Source organism: Neolamprologus multifasciatus, chromosome 3, assembly GCF_963576455.1.
Source record: "Neolamprologus multifasciatus chromosome 3, fNeoMul1.2, whole genome shotgun sequence".
Classification (NCBI taxonomy): Eukaryota; Metazoa; Chordata; class Actinopteri; order Cichliformes; family Cichlidae; genus Neolamprologus; species Neolamprologus multifasciatus.
This window is the reverse complement of record NC_140441.1, coordinates 44,920,262-44,932,457: the sequence shown is the minus strand read 5'-3', so window position 1 is coordinate 44,932,457 and position 12,196 is coordinate 44,920,262. Positions and strand designations below refer to the sequence as shown.

The 12,196-nt window shown below is 43.8% G+C and overlaps 1 long non-coding RNA gene across 1 annotated transcript in view; it reads right to left on the bottom strand.

The window, feature by feature from the left end:
* LOC146523428 (uncharacterized) overlaps window positions 1-8,996 on the bottom strand; it is a 63,445-nt gene extending 54,449 nt beyond the window's left edge. Inside the window, exon 1 of the long non-coding RNA XR_014872293.1 lies at window positions 8,827-8,996. This is a non-coding gene — a long non-coding RNA (uncharacterized LOC146523428). The remainder of the gene's footprint in view (window positions 1-8,826) is intronic.
* Window positions 8,997-12,196: the final 3,200 nt, after the last annotated feature.

Here is a 12,196-nt window from a genome sequence, read left to right as displayed (position 1 = left end):
CCAGTGATGAAACAACAAATTTAGTGGTTAAAAGAGTCAAATTGTGACATGTTTTCCTGTGATTGATTAATACAAGTGATTATTGAATGAAATAAAATTCCTTTTTTGAATTATTAAACATGATCTTAAGAATTTTAACGTGTACCTGTGTTGTCCTGTCAATTTGGTGGGTTATGACTTGATTATATGGTGAGAAAAAAACAAAAAAAAGGGGGGGAGAAGGCTGACACAGGGCCTGGCCCCTCTCTGAATAACACAGCCAAAACAACATTATTTTCAAACAACATCATTTTCCTGTTCGTCTGTTTTTGTTTTGTTTTTGTTTTTTCTCTTTATGCTTAATTACAGGCTGCTTTGTCGGCCCGGAAAGCCGAGGCTGACCTGGACTCCTGCTCTCCCCTCTATCATCTTTGCTCTCCCCTCTACCATCTTTGATGTGACCCTGACCAAATGCTACAGCAGTTGGACTCACAACAACAACCTGAAAATGTCAACAGTGCTGCAGGAAAGAGATCTCATGCAGCGGAGACGGAGAACGTTAAATCCAAGGCCCGTTTCACTACACGGGGGAGATTTCCAGACAGCTTCAGCTGACAGAGCTGTGACGAGACGCCTATTAAGCCCGGATGAAAAGTGAGGCCGAGCAAAAGAATGCTGACCTTAACAACTCTGCATTAAAACTGTGCAGGACAGTGATGGACCAACACGGAGGATCGGGCAGCAAAAAGGGCGTGCCAGAGACACGAGGAGTAACTGAGGTCAGAAGGCACCTCAGATTGGACAAAAGCAGCAGAAGAACATAAGCTGAAGGCACAGGTGTCGGGGCTCAGTCAGGAGCTGACCTCTGAGAAGAGCCGAACAGCAGAGCTGCAGAAGGCTGTGGAGCAAAGCAAGGAAAACATCAATAAACTTCAATCTGACGTGTACGGAAAAGACTCTGAGGTTTCTGCCCTCAGTGAGAGCTCAAGACATCAGAGCAGAAACTGAGCATGCCTCAGGAGGAGCTGGCTGCTAATCAAACCCATCAGTCAGGCTTGGAGTCCCAGATACAGGACTTAAAATCAGGCCGGAGCTTGCTGGAGCAGGAGGTTGCCAAACCTGATGAGAAGCTCCAACACAGGAGCAAACCCTGAAGGACTTACAGAAGCAAAAAGGGTCAAGTTAAGGAGGAGCTGGACAAGGAGAAGATGCAGGAAACTGGAGAAAAGGACTGCCTCAATTGGGGCCAGAACCAGTATGGAGAGAACTTTGGGCAGCAGCACCAATGGACCCAAACGGACTGAAAAGGGGGAGGGCAGGACCCCAGAGCGCGCTTCAGGCCATGGTTTACCCAGAACACCAGAACAGGAAAGTGATGAACACAAACACACACACAAACACACACATTTACATACACTGACTCAGAAGCAAGAGAAACACACATATGAACACATATGCACTCGTTGATTGACTGAGAAATGACACACACACACGCACACAAATCGAAATGCTGATTCAATTCACTGAGAAGTGATCCACACACACACACATACATACACATGTTTGTGCAATGAAGAGTGATACACACACGCTGATGCAATGAAGAATGCTTTACTAACAAATGCTATGCTGATACGCAAAATGCTGCACACAAACGTCCAAATACAGAATTTGTTACAACAACAAGAAGCCATTGATTATTAATTGGTTAAATGCATTTCATGTCACCCAGAGGGCATTTGTGCAGATTTAGGGGACAGGGTCTAAAGCAGTTTGGTTATGAAAACAATGTCTGTGAGTGATGTCTGTTTATGGCTCAAGGTCTCGACTGAATTGTTTACCGTGCTTCACACAGCCTGATAAGGAGCAGTGGTACAGAGTGAAAATTATGAATTAACGGTGTGAGCCTTACTTCGGAGCGCCACATTTTTGTGATTGAGATTTAATTGAAGGAGGAACACACTGAAAAAATAATAATAAAAATAAAAATAATAACAATAATAAAATATAAAATAAAAAGAAGAAAAGGGGGCCAGCCCTTGGATTTACGTAAGCATCCCACATGTATTTAACACAATTGCCTCAGGCTTTAAAGATCTGTATAAAATTCAACAGGAAATCATAGCTTCCCTGTATTTCCTACATTGTTGGCATGCTGGTGAGTGCTGTTGCTCCACAGTAAGAAGGTCCTGGGTGCAAGTCCACAGTCTGGCTAGTTTGCAGTGGTTTTTCTCTGGGTATTCTGGTTTCCTGCCACAGTGAAAAGTCATGAAGCTATTAGGGTTAGGTTAATTGATCATTCTAAATTATCCGTGAATATAAGTGTAAATGGTTGTTTGTTTCTAGGTGATAAACTGGTGACCGGTTCGGGGTGCACCCTGCCTCGTAACCTATCACTTTAGAGTTATTTCCCAGCCCTTGTGCAATTAGGATAAAGATAGGAGGATGGTAGTTGTTGTAGACCCATTCAATTTTTATGGTAACCAGAATTTAGACTTTGTTGAACCGTAGGCAATATGAAGACAACATTTAGTATTTAAGGGACCAAGTAGAATTTGGATAAAAGTTATTGAATAGTGTTGAAATAAAATGATAGAATTGTGAAGGATTAAAATATTCCAGGAGCTCAACTTACTCCATCTGAACATGTCTTAATCGTGTAATATGAACTCAAAATGCACAGGTTAACTGAAAATGAAAAGGTTGTGTTGATTTAACTCAGTTGTTTAAGTTTCTACCAAAGCAAAACATTTGTGTGCAACTAGTGTCCACTATTGAATAAAATAAGTCCAACACGTTTTTGTCAGTGCAAAAGAAGTTACGGTACCTGTATGCTTACACAATATTGTCCCTGGACGGAGAAAAACTTTCTGGTGAAGTTTTGGTTGATTTTGGGTTTTGCTTAACACTAGGTTGATTTTATCAGTGAGGTTTGGATTGTTTTCTTTCTCTAAGAGGGAGAAAGATGGTTTTATGTTTGGACATGTTTCCAACGGGCCCCAGTATTTGTTATTATATGAGTATTTTATTGGTTACGTTTGTTTTTGCTTTTGTTACAGTGCACTGAAATAAGAACATCTGAGAGGAGTAATCCACCGGTGGTGATATTTTGGTATTTTGTGAGTTCCTGATTTAACAAATCAGCTCTTTAATCCAGGCCTGAGAGATTGAACTTTAAAGCGCTATAAAACATTCTTACTGAAAACAGTTGCAAAGTATTTTTCTCCATGATTATAATGGGCTCTGGAGAAATTCACTTATATGGGACATAGATCACATGAGAAGTCCTGAGCCTAAAAGGATTGCAGCGAGTCAATCCAGTCCAAAAAACAAGGAACTGTTTTCCTTTAAAATGATGACGTCATCTTGCTGGTGATGGAGCCTCGAATAGGTTCCGCGTGAGACTCCATTATCAGCAATATCTGGTATGAATGTGTGTGAATGTATGCATGTGACTGGACTGTGATGGACTGACGACTAAATGTTTAAACTGACTTGACACTGAGACAAAAACGATACCGACTTTAGGATTAGTACATGTCTACAAACAATTCACCCAGCTTGTAAAAGAAGGGTGGATGTTTTGTCTCGCTTTGTTTTGATTTTGCAGGAGTAGGAGGACAGAGACTAGGGGGGGAGGCTGTAGCTTCACATGAGTGTGAACTGCAGACTTAACCCTTTGGTTGCTAATTTTGAGCTACTGATGTTTCCATTAAGAAAATTGGGTTTTATTAGCTGTGTTTCGATTAATGCAGCACATTATATTGTTGGGAATGTTAAATGCTAAAGTGAAGAGAAGCTTTGATTTCACTCAAGACTGAACATGTTATTATTAACCATAGCAGGCCACTGTAAAAAAAAAAAAAAAAGTCAATTAATTTTGATAGAGAAAAAAGCAAAAAAATTATATTGATGCCTATGAATAACAGGGGAATGATAGACTTGTCACATTCAAAATAGAGATATGTAATGACAAACCTTGGTCCACGTCATTTAGGTTCTCCATTGAAATAGTCAATAATCTAGAAAAGTAAGATAGAACCGACAGGGGCATGTGGTGCTGCACAAGAACAAGAGCAAAAATAAAGAAAAATTATTGTTTAGTTTTGATAAATTCCAGTTAAAATGTACCATTACACTCAGAGGATCAATATGAAATTCAATATGCTAATTTTGTATGAAATACATGACTGATAACTGTTCTGTCCTGAGCTTTTGTTTTTACAGCGCCCACTTGACCACACCAACAGTTTCTCGCCACCAAAATGGGGTACTTGCAAAGAATAGGGAGGAATATCATCAGAAGTGGGAAAGGTAAGCCCCGATGGGGGTGATAATGTAACACACCCAAAGAAAGATTTTAGGTCTGACCAACCGTCTCAGTCGTGGGCAAAACGATGACAGTCAATAAAATTCTAAAAGATAATTTAGTGACAAAAAATATCAAGAGATAAAAGATAAAACAGTCCAGTGTCCCATTCATGAATCAAATAAAAACACACAGTCCCAAAGCTAGAGCCAGCTATGCCACACGGCCAGTTGCACTCGAAATGTTGCCTTTAACAGGGGTAGAAGTTGTCCTTGGAGACCCACTACCCTGCAAGCATATAGCCAGTGATCACTCCAACCTCTGCAACTCTGATGCCTTTAGGCTGTGGCATATAATAGGCCCTGGCCTGCACAGAGAGACAAAATGACACCTTCAGTATAAAATTCATAGCGCAAAACCCATCCATCCCAAACATATCAGATTATCACATTACATACATGCACAGAGAGACAAAATGACACAGCAGTGTTTGTAGTGTGGGCTATAAGTAGACCAGTGTATCAGTGCAATCAAGTACACCTGCCTCTAATTAGTCCAACCCCATTCCAGCCATTGGCTCACCAAAAATGTGACACACGCACAAAAAACAACTCCCAACCCAGTGCAACTTCACACAATAATATGGAGCTGAATTAACACAGGCACACTAGCATGTTACAATAACACCATTAATTTCACGTATGGTCAAATTCTTAAAACTTGACCCCAAACATGAAAAATTCTTTAAACATTTAGAGACAGAGTGGAGTTCTAGATAAACATAATGCAACAAATCACATAAGGATGGAGCGTTGGAATTAATAAGATGGTGAAAAAACACGCAGGAAAAATGTTGATCATGTTGATTATGTTTATTCCAGTGTGCAGGGATTGGCTAATCTGACCAGGAAATGTTATAAATGGATTGTCGGAAAAATCAGCGTTAAAATCACCTTTGACAGTCCAGACTGAGATGGCGTTGGACATCTTCAGGGCAGAAAAGGGTTGGTGTGACCAAGGTGTGGTTTGGCCTGTTGTATGTATATTTCATAATGATACAGCTCTGGATGGACCAGTTACCAGGGCATGGACGGAGGACAGACTTATTAAAGGAAGAGAAGGAATTTTCTGGGATTGGAGATCCTGTGGGTGAGTGGTTGACTAAAAGCATGCATAAAAATAAAAGCTATCTTTTGTTATTGATTGGTAATAGATTGATAATTGGCCACATTCACAGTTGTATTGATTTGTTGTGGACGTAGTCTACTTCATGTTTAAGCACTCTAATTAACAGATTGAAAATAGTGACATTAAAGGAAGAATATGCAGCGCCACCCTGTCAAATGCCAGTGCCGGTGGGGCTCAGTGATGAATCAGGTGAGCTTCATGGCTGAATTAAAACATAGATGCCCCTGCGGTGGTTAGTAAGGGATAAAAAGGGTGTGTTTTACTGTTATTTTAGCATCAGCATTATTGTTACATCAGAATCATATAAAAAGCATTGCATTGAACATTTATTGAAGCTATTGACATATTAACATTTGTTTTACAGTGATTGTTGTAACCCCATGTTAATCTTCTATCTACAGGTGTCAAAAGTAGTCAACAAGTTCATGTTGAAGTGAAGTTCATAATAATACAGGTTTTGTTTGTAGACGATTGTGAAGACGCAGGCTCTGGGCGGAGCCAGGTGTTGAACAGATCTAACATGACAATTAAATTGATTTCATTCCCTAACACAGGATAACAAGACTGGAGCAACGACACTGGATAGGAGAAAGTCTGATACTTTCTAAGATATGAGGTCACTAACCTTTTTTTTAATTTTCTAGCTTCATTGAATGGACACATGTTAGAATTAGAAATGGCTAATTTGTTTTTATGTCTTTTATTAGAATGAGTGGTTTTAATCATTTTTATACATATCTTGCAAATGTGCTTATAATGAGTTGGCACTCGGTTTTTTGAAGGTCATAAGCTTCGTTCGGCGATAGTCCGGACTGATAAAGTGTAGGAAATGCCTTGAGTGCAGCAGGCTAAATGCAAACACGCTTACACACACATACACTAAATTAGGATAAGTCCTTGGGACATTCTGAATATTCTAAACAAATTCTGAATCACCAAAAGATCAGTAGACAGCAACATTAGATTGTTAGAGCTGGGAAGGGAGGTGTTTTGGTTTTCTGTCTCTTACAGAGGAAGGAACAGACACCAGACGAGGTCACAGATATACGAGGATCCTTGGCAGCAGAGACAGATACGGTGACTGCGGAAACATCAACTGGGTTCAAGTGTCATGGCATTTTGGGCTCCAGTTAGTCACCTAAAAAGGATGGATCCGATAAACACAGCAATAATCATGAAGGGGTTGGCGGAAATCCAGGAACACCACACCAACGACGTTCGACAGGCTGTTGGTCATAAGGAGAACACCTTTCTGTTCCTTTTCCTGGGGAACACAGTTGTGATCCCAGAATACACAGATCATTGTTTGAAATCGGGGCAGAATAATCCCCTGATCTGTGCAACGACTTAAGGGTTGTCTAACCCCTGAGGTTGAAGGAAACAAGAGCAGAGGATCACCCGACTGGAAGACACTGGTGCCTACAGCAATAAAATAAAGGTTAAAAGCTCCTCGGACAGAGGTTCTAGTCTGAGTACGTTTGGAGGGTATAAGGTAGCACCGAAATAAAGCTGTGGGAGAACTGGGGAGTGATGGGAGTATCATCTGTATCTACTATTGTGGTTGTAATAAAAGTTTTCTTCCATCCGAACTGCGCAAACACAGAGGTCATCTCACATCTGGTTCACCCAACAGGGGGACAAAGGGTCTCAGGAGTAAGGAGAAATGAACCCGGCAACCCTGGATTGCAGGGTGTAAGTGAGCTCTTTATGTCTAAAGAGCTCATCAGGGGGAATTGTGGGATTATGATATTACTTTATGCCATGTTAGACCCCTAATTAAAGATTGTGAATTATTATGTAGTTTTAGTTTGCATTATGCTCCTGAATTAGAAGAAGGTGAGAACTATTACATTTGATAAACTGATTTGCATTACATTAGACTGTTGATTTATTGTGAATGAATGATAATGTTTTGTGATGCATTATACTGCTGAGTTATAAGAAAATATTGTTCACAGAAAGTCATCGCCTTATTTGTCTGATTAGAAGAGAACAGAGCATACTGCCCCATCTCATCAGGAGCAGATAAACAGGGAGCCAAGGTCGTAGCTTAGGCGCCGTGTGAGAGAAAGAATGTGAATGTTTAGGCTTTTATGATTAGGTGGGGGCCACTAGAGGCTATAAGAGTTTGATCAAGGCTCCACCATTTTGAGATCTGATGCTGTCTGTTGTATGGTGTCCATCTCCCACGCGTGTGTTCATTAAATCATCGTTTGACTTGACCCGGCCGGACCAGTGTTGTTATTTTGGGTTTTCCTCCTGTATCCATTCCCAATATTTGAATCCGTAACAATAGTTACAACTCTAAGCAACTGTCCTACAGAGGAAAGACTCTCTGCTCACCACTCAAACAGTCGACCTAACCCTAACCCTAAACCCTAACCCTAAACATAACCATAACCCTAAACCCTAACCCAAACCCTATCCCTAACCCTAACCCAAACAGTCGACCTAACCCTAACCCTAAACCCTAACCCTAACCCTATCCATAACCCTAAACCCTAACCCCAACCCTATCCATAACCCTAACCCTAACCCTAACCCTAAGTCAGCAGCACAGGCCCTGATGTGGAAAAGCTTGCCTCACAGGAAATACTGGCCCTGGTGTGGTGAATAAGGCTTCAGCCAGAAGCACAACAGGCTGTGGTGTGGCAAAGATGGCAGCTTCCTCCTGCGTATAGTTACAACTCTAAGCAACTGTCCTATGGAGGAAAGACTCACTGCTCAACACTCAAACAGTCGACCTAACCCTAACCCTAACCCTAAACCCTAACCCTATCCATAACCCTAAACCCTAACCCCAACCCTATCCATATCCCTAAACCCTAACCCCAACCCTATCCATAACCCTAACCCTAACCCTAACCCTAAGTCAGCAGCACAGGCAATGATTGTGGCAAAGCTTGCCTCACAGGAAATACTGGCCCTGGTGTGGTGAATAAGGCTTCAGCCAGAAGCACAACAGGCTGTGGTGTGGCAAAGATGGCAGCTTCCTCCTGCGTATAGTTACAACTCTAAGCAACTGTCCTACGGAGGAAAGACTCACTGCTCACCACTCAAACAGTCGACCTAACCCTAACCCTAAACCCTAACCCTAACCATAACCCTAAACCCTAACCCAAACCCTATCCATAACCCTAACCCTAACCCTAAGACAGCAGCACAGGCCCTGATGTGGCAAAGCTTGCCTCACAGGAAATACTGGCCCTGGTGTGGTGAATAAGGCTTCAGCCAGAAGCACAACAGGCTGTGGTGTGGCAAAGATGGCAGCTTCCTCCTGCGTATAGTTACAATTCTAAGCAACTGTCCTATGGAGAAAAGACTCACTGCTCACCACTCAAACAGTCGACCTAACCCTAACCCTAAACCCTAACCCTAACCCTATCCATAACCCTAACCCTAACCCTAACCCTAAGTCAGCAGCACAGGCAATGATTGTGGCAAAGCTTGCCTCACAGGAAATACTGGCCCTGGTGTGGTGAATAAGGCTTCAGCCAGAAGCACAACAGGCTGTGGTGTGGCAAAGATGGCAGATTCCTCCTGCGTATAGTTACAACTCTAAGCAACTGTCCTACGGAGGAAAGACTCACTGCTCACCACTCAAACAGTCGACCTAACCCTGACCCTAAACCATAACCCGAACCCTATCCATAACCCTAAACCCTAACCCCAACCCTATCCATAACCCTAACCCTAACCCTAACCCTAAGTCAGCAGCACAGGCAATGATTGTGGCAAAGCTTGCCTCACAGGAAATACTGGCCCTGATGTGGTGAATAAGGCTTCAGCCAGAAGCACAACAGGCTGTGGTGTGGCAAAGATGGCAGCTTCCTCCTGCGTATAGTTACAACTCTAAGCAACTGTCCTACGGAGGAAAGAGTCACTGCTCACCAATCAAACAGTCGACCTAACCCTAACCCTAAACCCTAACCCTAACCCTATCCATAACCCTAAACCCTAACCCTAACCCTATCCATAACCCTAACCCTAACCCTAACCCTAAGTCAGCAGCACAGGCAATGATTGTGACAAAGCTTGCCTCACAGGAAATACTGGCCCTGGTGTGGTGAATAAGGCTTCAGCCAGAACCACAACAGGCTGTGGTGTGGCAAAGATGGCAGCTTCCTCCTGCGTATAGTTACAACTCTAAGCAACTGTTCTACGGAGGAAAGACTCACTGCTCACCACTCAAAGAGTCGACCTAACCCTAAACCCTAACCCTAACCCTATCCATAACCCTAAACCCTAACCCCAACCCTATCCATAACCCTAACCCTAACCCTAAGTCAGCAGCACAGGCAATGATTGTGGCAAAGCTTGCCTCACAGGAAATACTGGCCCTGGTGTGGTGAATAAGGCTTCAGCCAGAAGCACAACAGGCTGTGGTGTGGCAAAGATGGCAGCTTCCTCCTGCGTATAGTTACAACTCTAAGCAACTGTCCTATGGAGGAAAGACTCACTGCTCACCACTCAAACAGTCGACCTAACCCTAACCCTAAACCCTAACCCTAACCCTATCCATAACCCTAACCCTAACCCTAACCCTAACCCTAAGTCAGCAGCACAGGCAATGATTGTGGCAAAGCTTGCCTCACAGGAAATACTGGCCCTGGTGTGGTGAATAAGGCTTCAGCCAGAAGCACAACAGGCTGTGGTGTGGCAAAGATGGCAGCTTCCTCCTGCGTATAGTTACAACTCTAAGCAACTGTCCTACGGAGGAAAGACTCACTGCTCACCACTCAAACAGTCGACCTAACCCTAACCCTAAACCCTAACCCTAACCCTATCCATAACCCTAAACCCTTACCCAAACCCTATCCATAACCCTAACCCTAACCCTAAGTCAGCAGCACAGGCCCTGATGTGGCAAAGCTTGCCTCGCAGGAAATACTGGCCCTGGTGTGGTGAATAAGGCTTCAGCCAGAAGCACAACAGGCTGTGGTGTGGCAAAGATGGCAGCTTCCTCCTGCGTATAGTTACAACTCTAAGCAACTGTCCTATGGAGAAAAGACTCAGTGCTCACCACTCAAACAGACGACCTAACCCTAACCCTAAACCCTAACCCTAACCCTATCCATAACCCTAACCCTAACCCTAAGTCAGCAGCACAGGCAATGATTGTGGCAAAGCTTGCCTCACAGGAAATACTGGCCCTGGTGTGGTGAATAACGCTTCAGCCAGAAGCACAACAGGCTGTGGTGTGGCAAAGATGGCAGCTTCCTCCTGCGTATAGTTACAACTCTAAGCAACTGTCCTATGGAGGAAAGACTCACTGCTCACCACTCAAACAGTCGACCTAACCCTAACCCTAACCCTAACCCTATCCATAACCCTAAACCCTAACCCCAACCCTATCCATAACCCTAACCCTAAACCCTAACCCTAAGTCAGCAGCACAGGCAATGATTGTGGCAAAGCTTGACTCACAGGAAATACTGGCCCTGGTGTGGTGAATAAGGCTTCAGCCAGAAGTACAACAGGCTGTGGTGTGGCAAAGATGGCAGCTTCCTCCTGCGTATAGTTACAACTCTAAGCAACTGTCCTATGGAGGAAAGACTCACTGCTCACCACTCAAACAGTCGACCTAACCCTAACCCTAAACCCTAACCCTAACCCTATCCATAACCCTAAACCCTAACCCAAACCCTATCCATAACCCTAACCCTAACCCTAACCCTAAGTCAGCAGCACAGGCAATGATTGTGGGAAAGCTTGCCTCACAGGAAATACTGGCCCTGGTGTGGTGAATAAGGCTTCAGCCAGAAGCACAACAGGCTGTGGTGTGGCAAAGATGGCAGCTTCCTCCTGCGTATAGTTACAACTCTAAGCAACTGTCCTATGGAGGAAAGACTCACTGCTCACCACTCAAACAGTCGACCTAACCCTAACCCTAAACCCTAACCCTAACCCTATCCATAACCCTAACCCTAACCCTAAGTCAGCAGCACAGGCAATGATTGTGGCAAAGCTTGCCTCACAGGAAATACTGGCCCTGGTGTGGTGAATAAGGCTTCAGCCAGAAGCACAACAGGTTGTGGTGTGGCAAAGATGGCAGCTTCCTCCTGCGTATAGTTACAACTCTAAGCAACTGTCCTATGGAGGAAAGACTCACTGCTCACCACTCAAACAGTCGACCTAACCCTAACCCTAACCCCTAACACCCTAACCCCTAACCCTAACCCCCTAACCCTTTCCATAACCCTAACCCTAACCCTAACCCTAAGTCAGCAGCACAGGCCCTGATGTGGCAAAGCTTGCCTCACAGGAAATACTGGCCCTGGTGTGGTGAATAAGGCTTCAGCCAGAAGCACAACAGGCTGTGGTGTGGCAAAGATGGCAGCTTCCTCCTGCGTATAGTTACAACTCTAAGCAACTGTCCTATGGAGGAAAGACTCACTGCTCACCACTCAAACCGTCAACCTAACCCTAACCCTAAACCCTAACCCTATCCATAACCCTAACCCTAACCCTAACCCTAAGTCAGCAGCACAGGCAATGATTGTGGCAAAGCTTGCCTCACAGGAAATACTGGCCCTGGTGTGGTGAATAAGGCTTCAGCCAGAAGCACAACAGGCTGTGGTGTGGCAAAGATGGCAGCTTCCTCCTGCGTATAGTTACAACTCTAAGCAACTGTCCTACGGAGGAAAGACTCACTGCTCACCACTCAAACAGTCGACCTAACCCTAACCCTAAACCCTAACCCTAACCCTATCCATAACC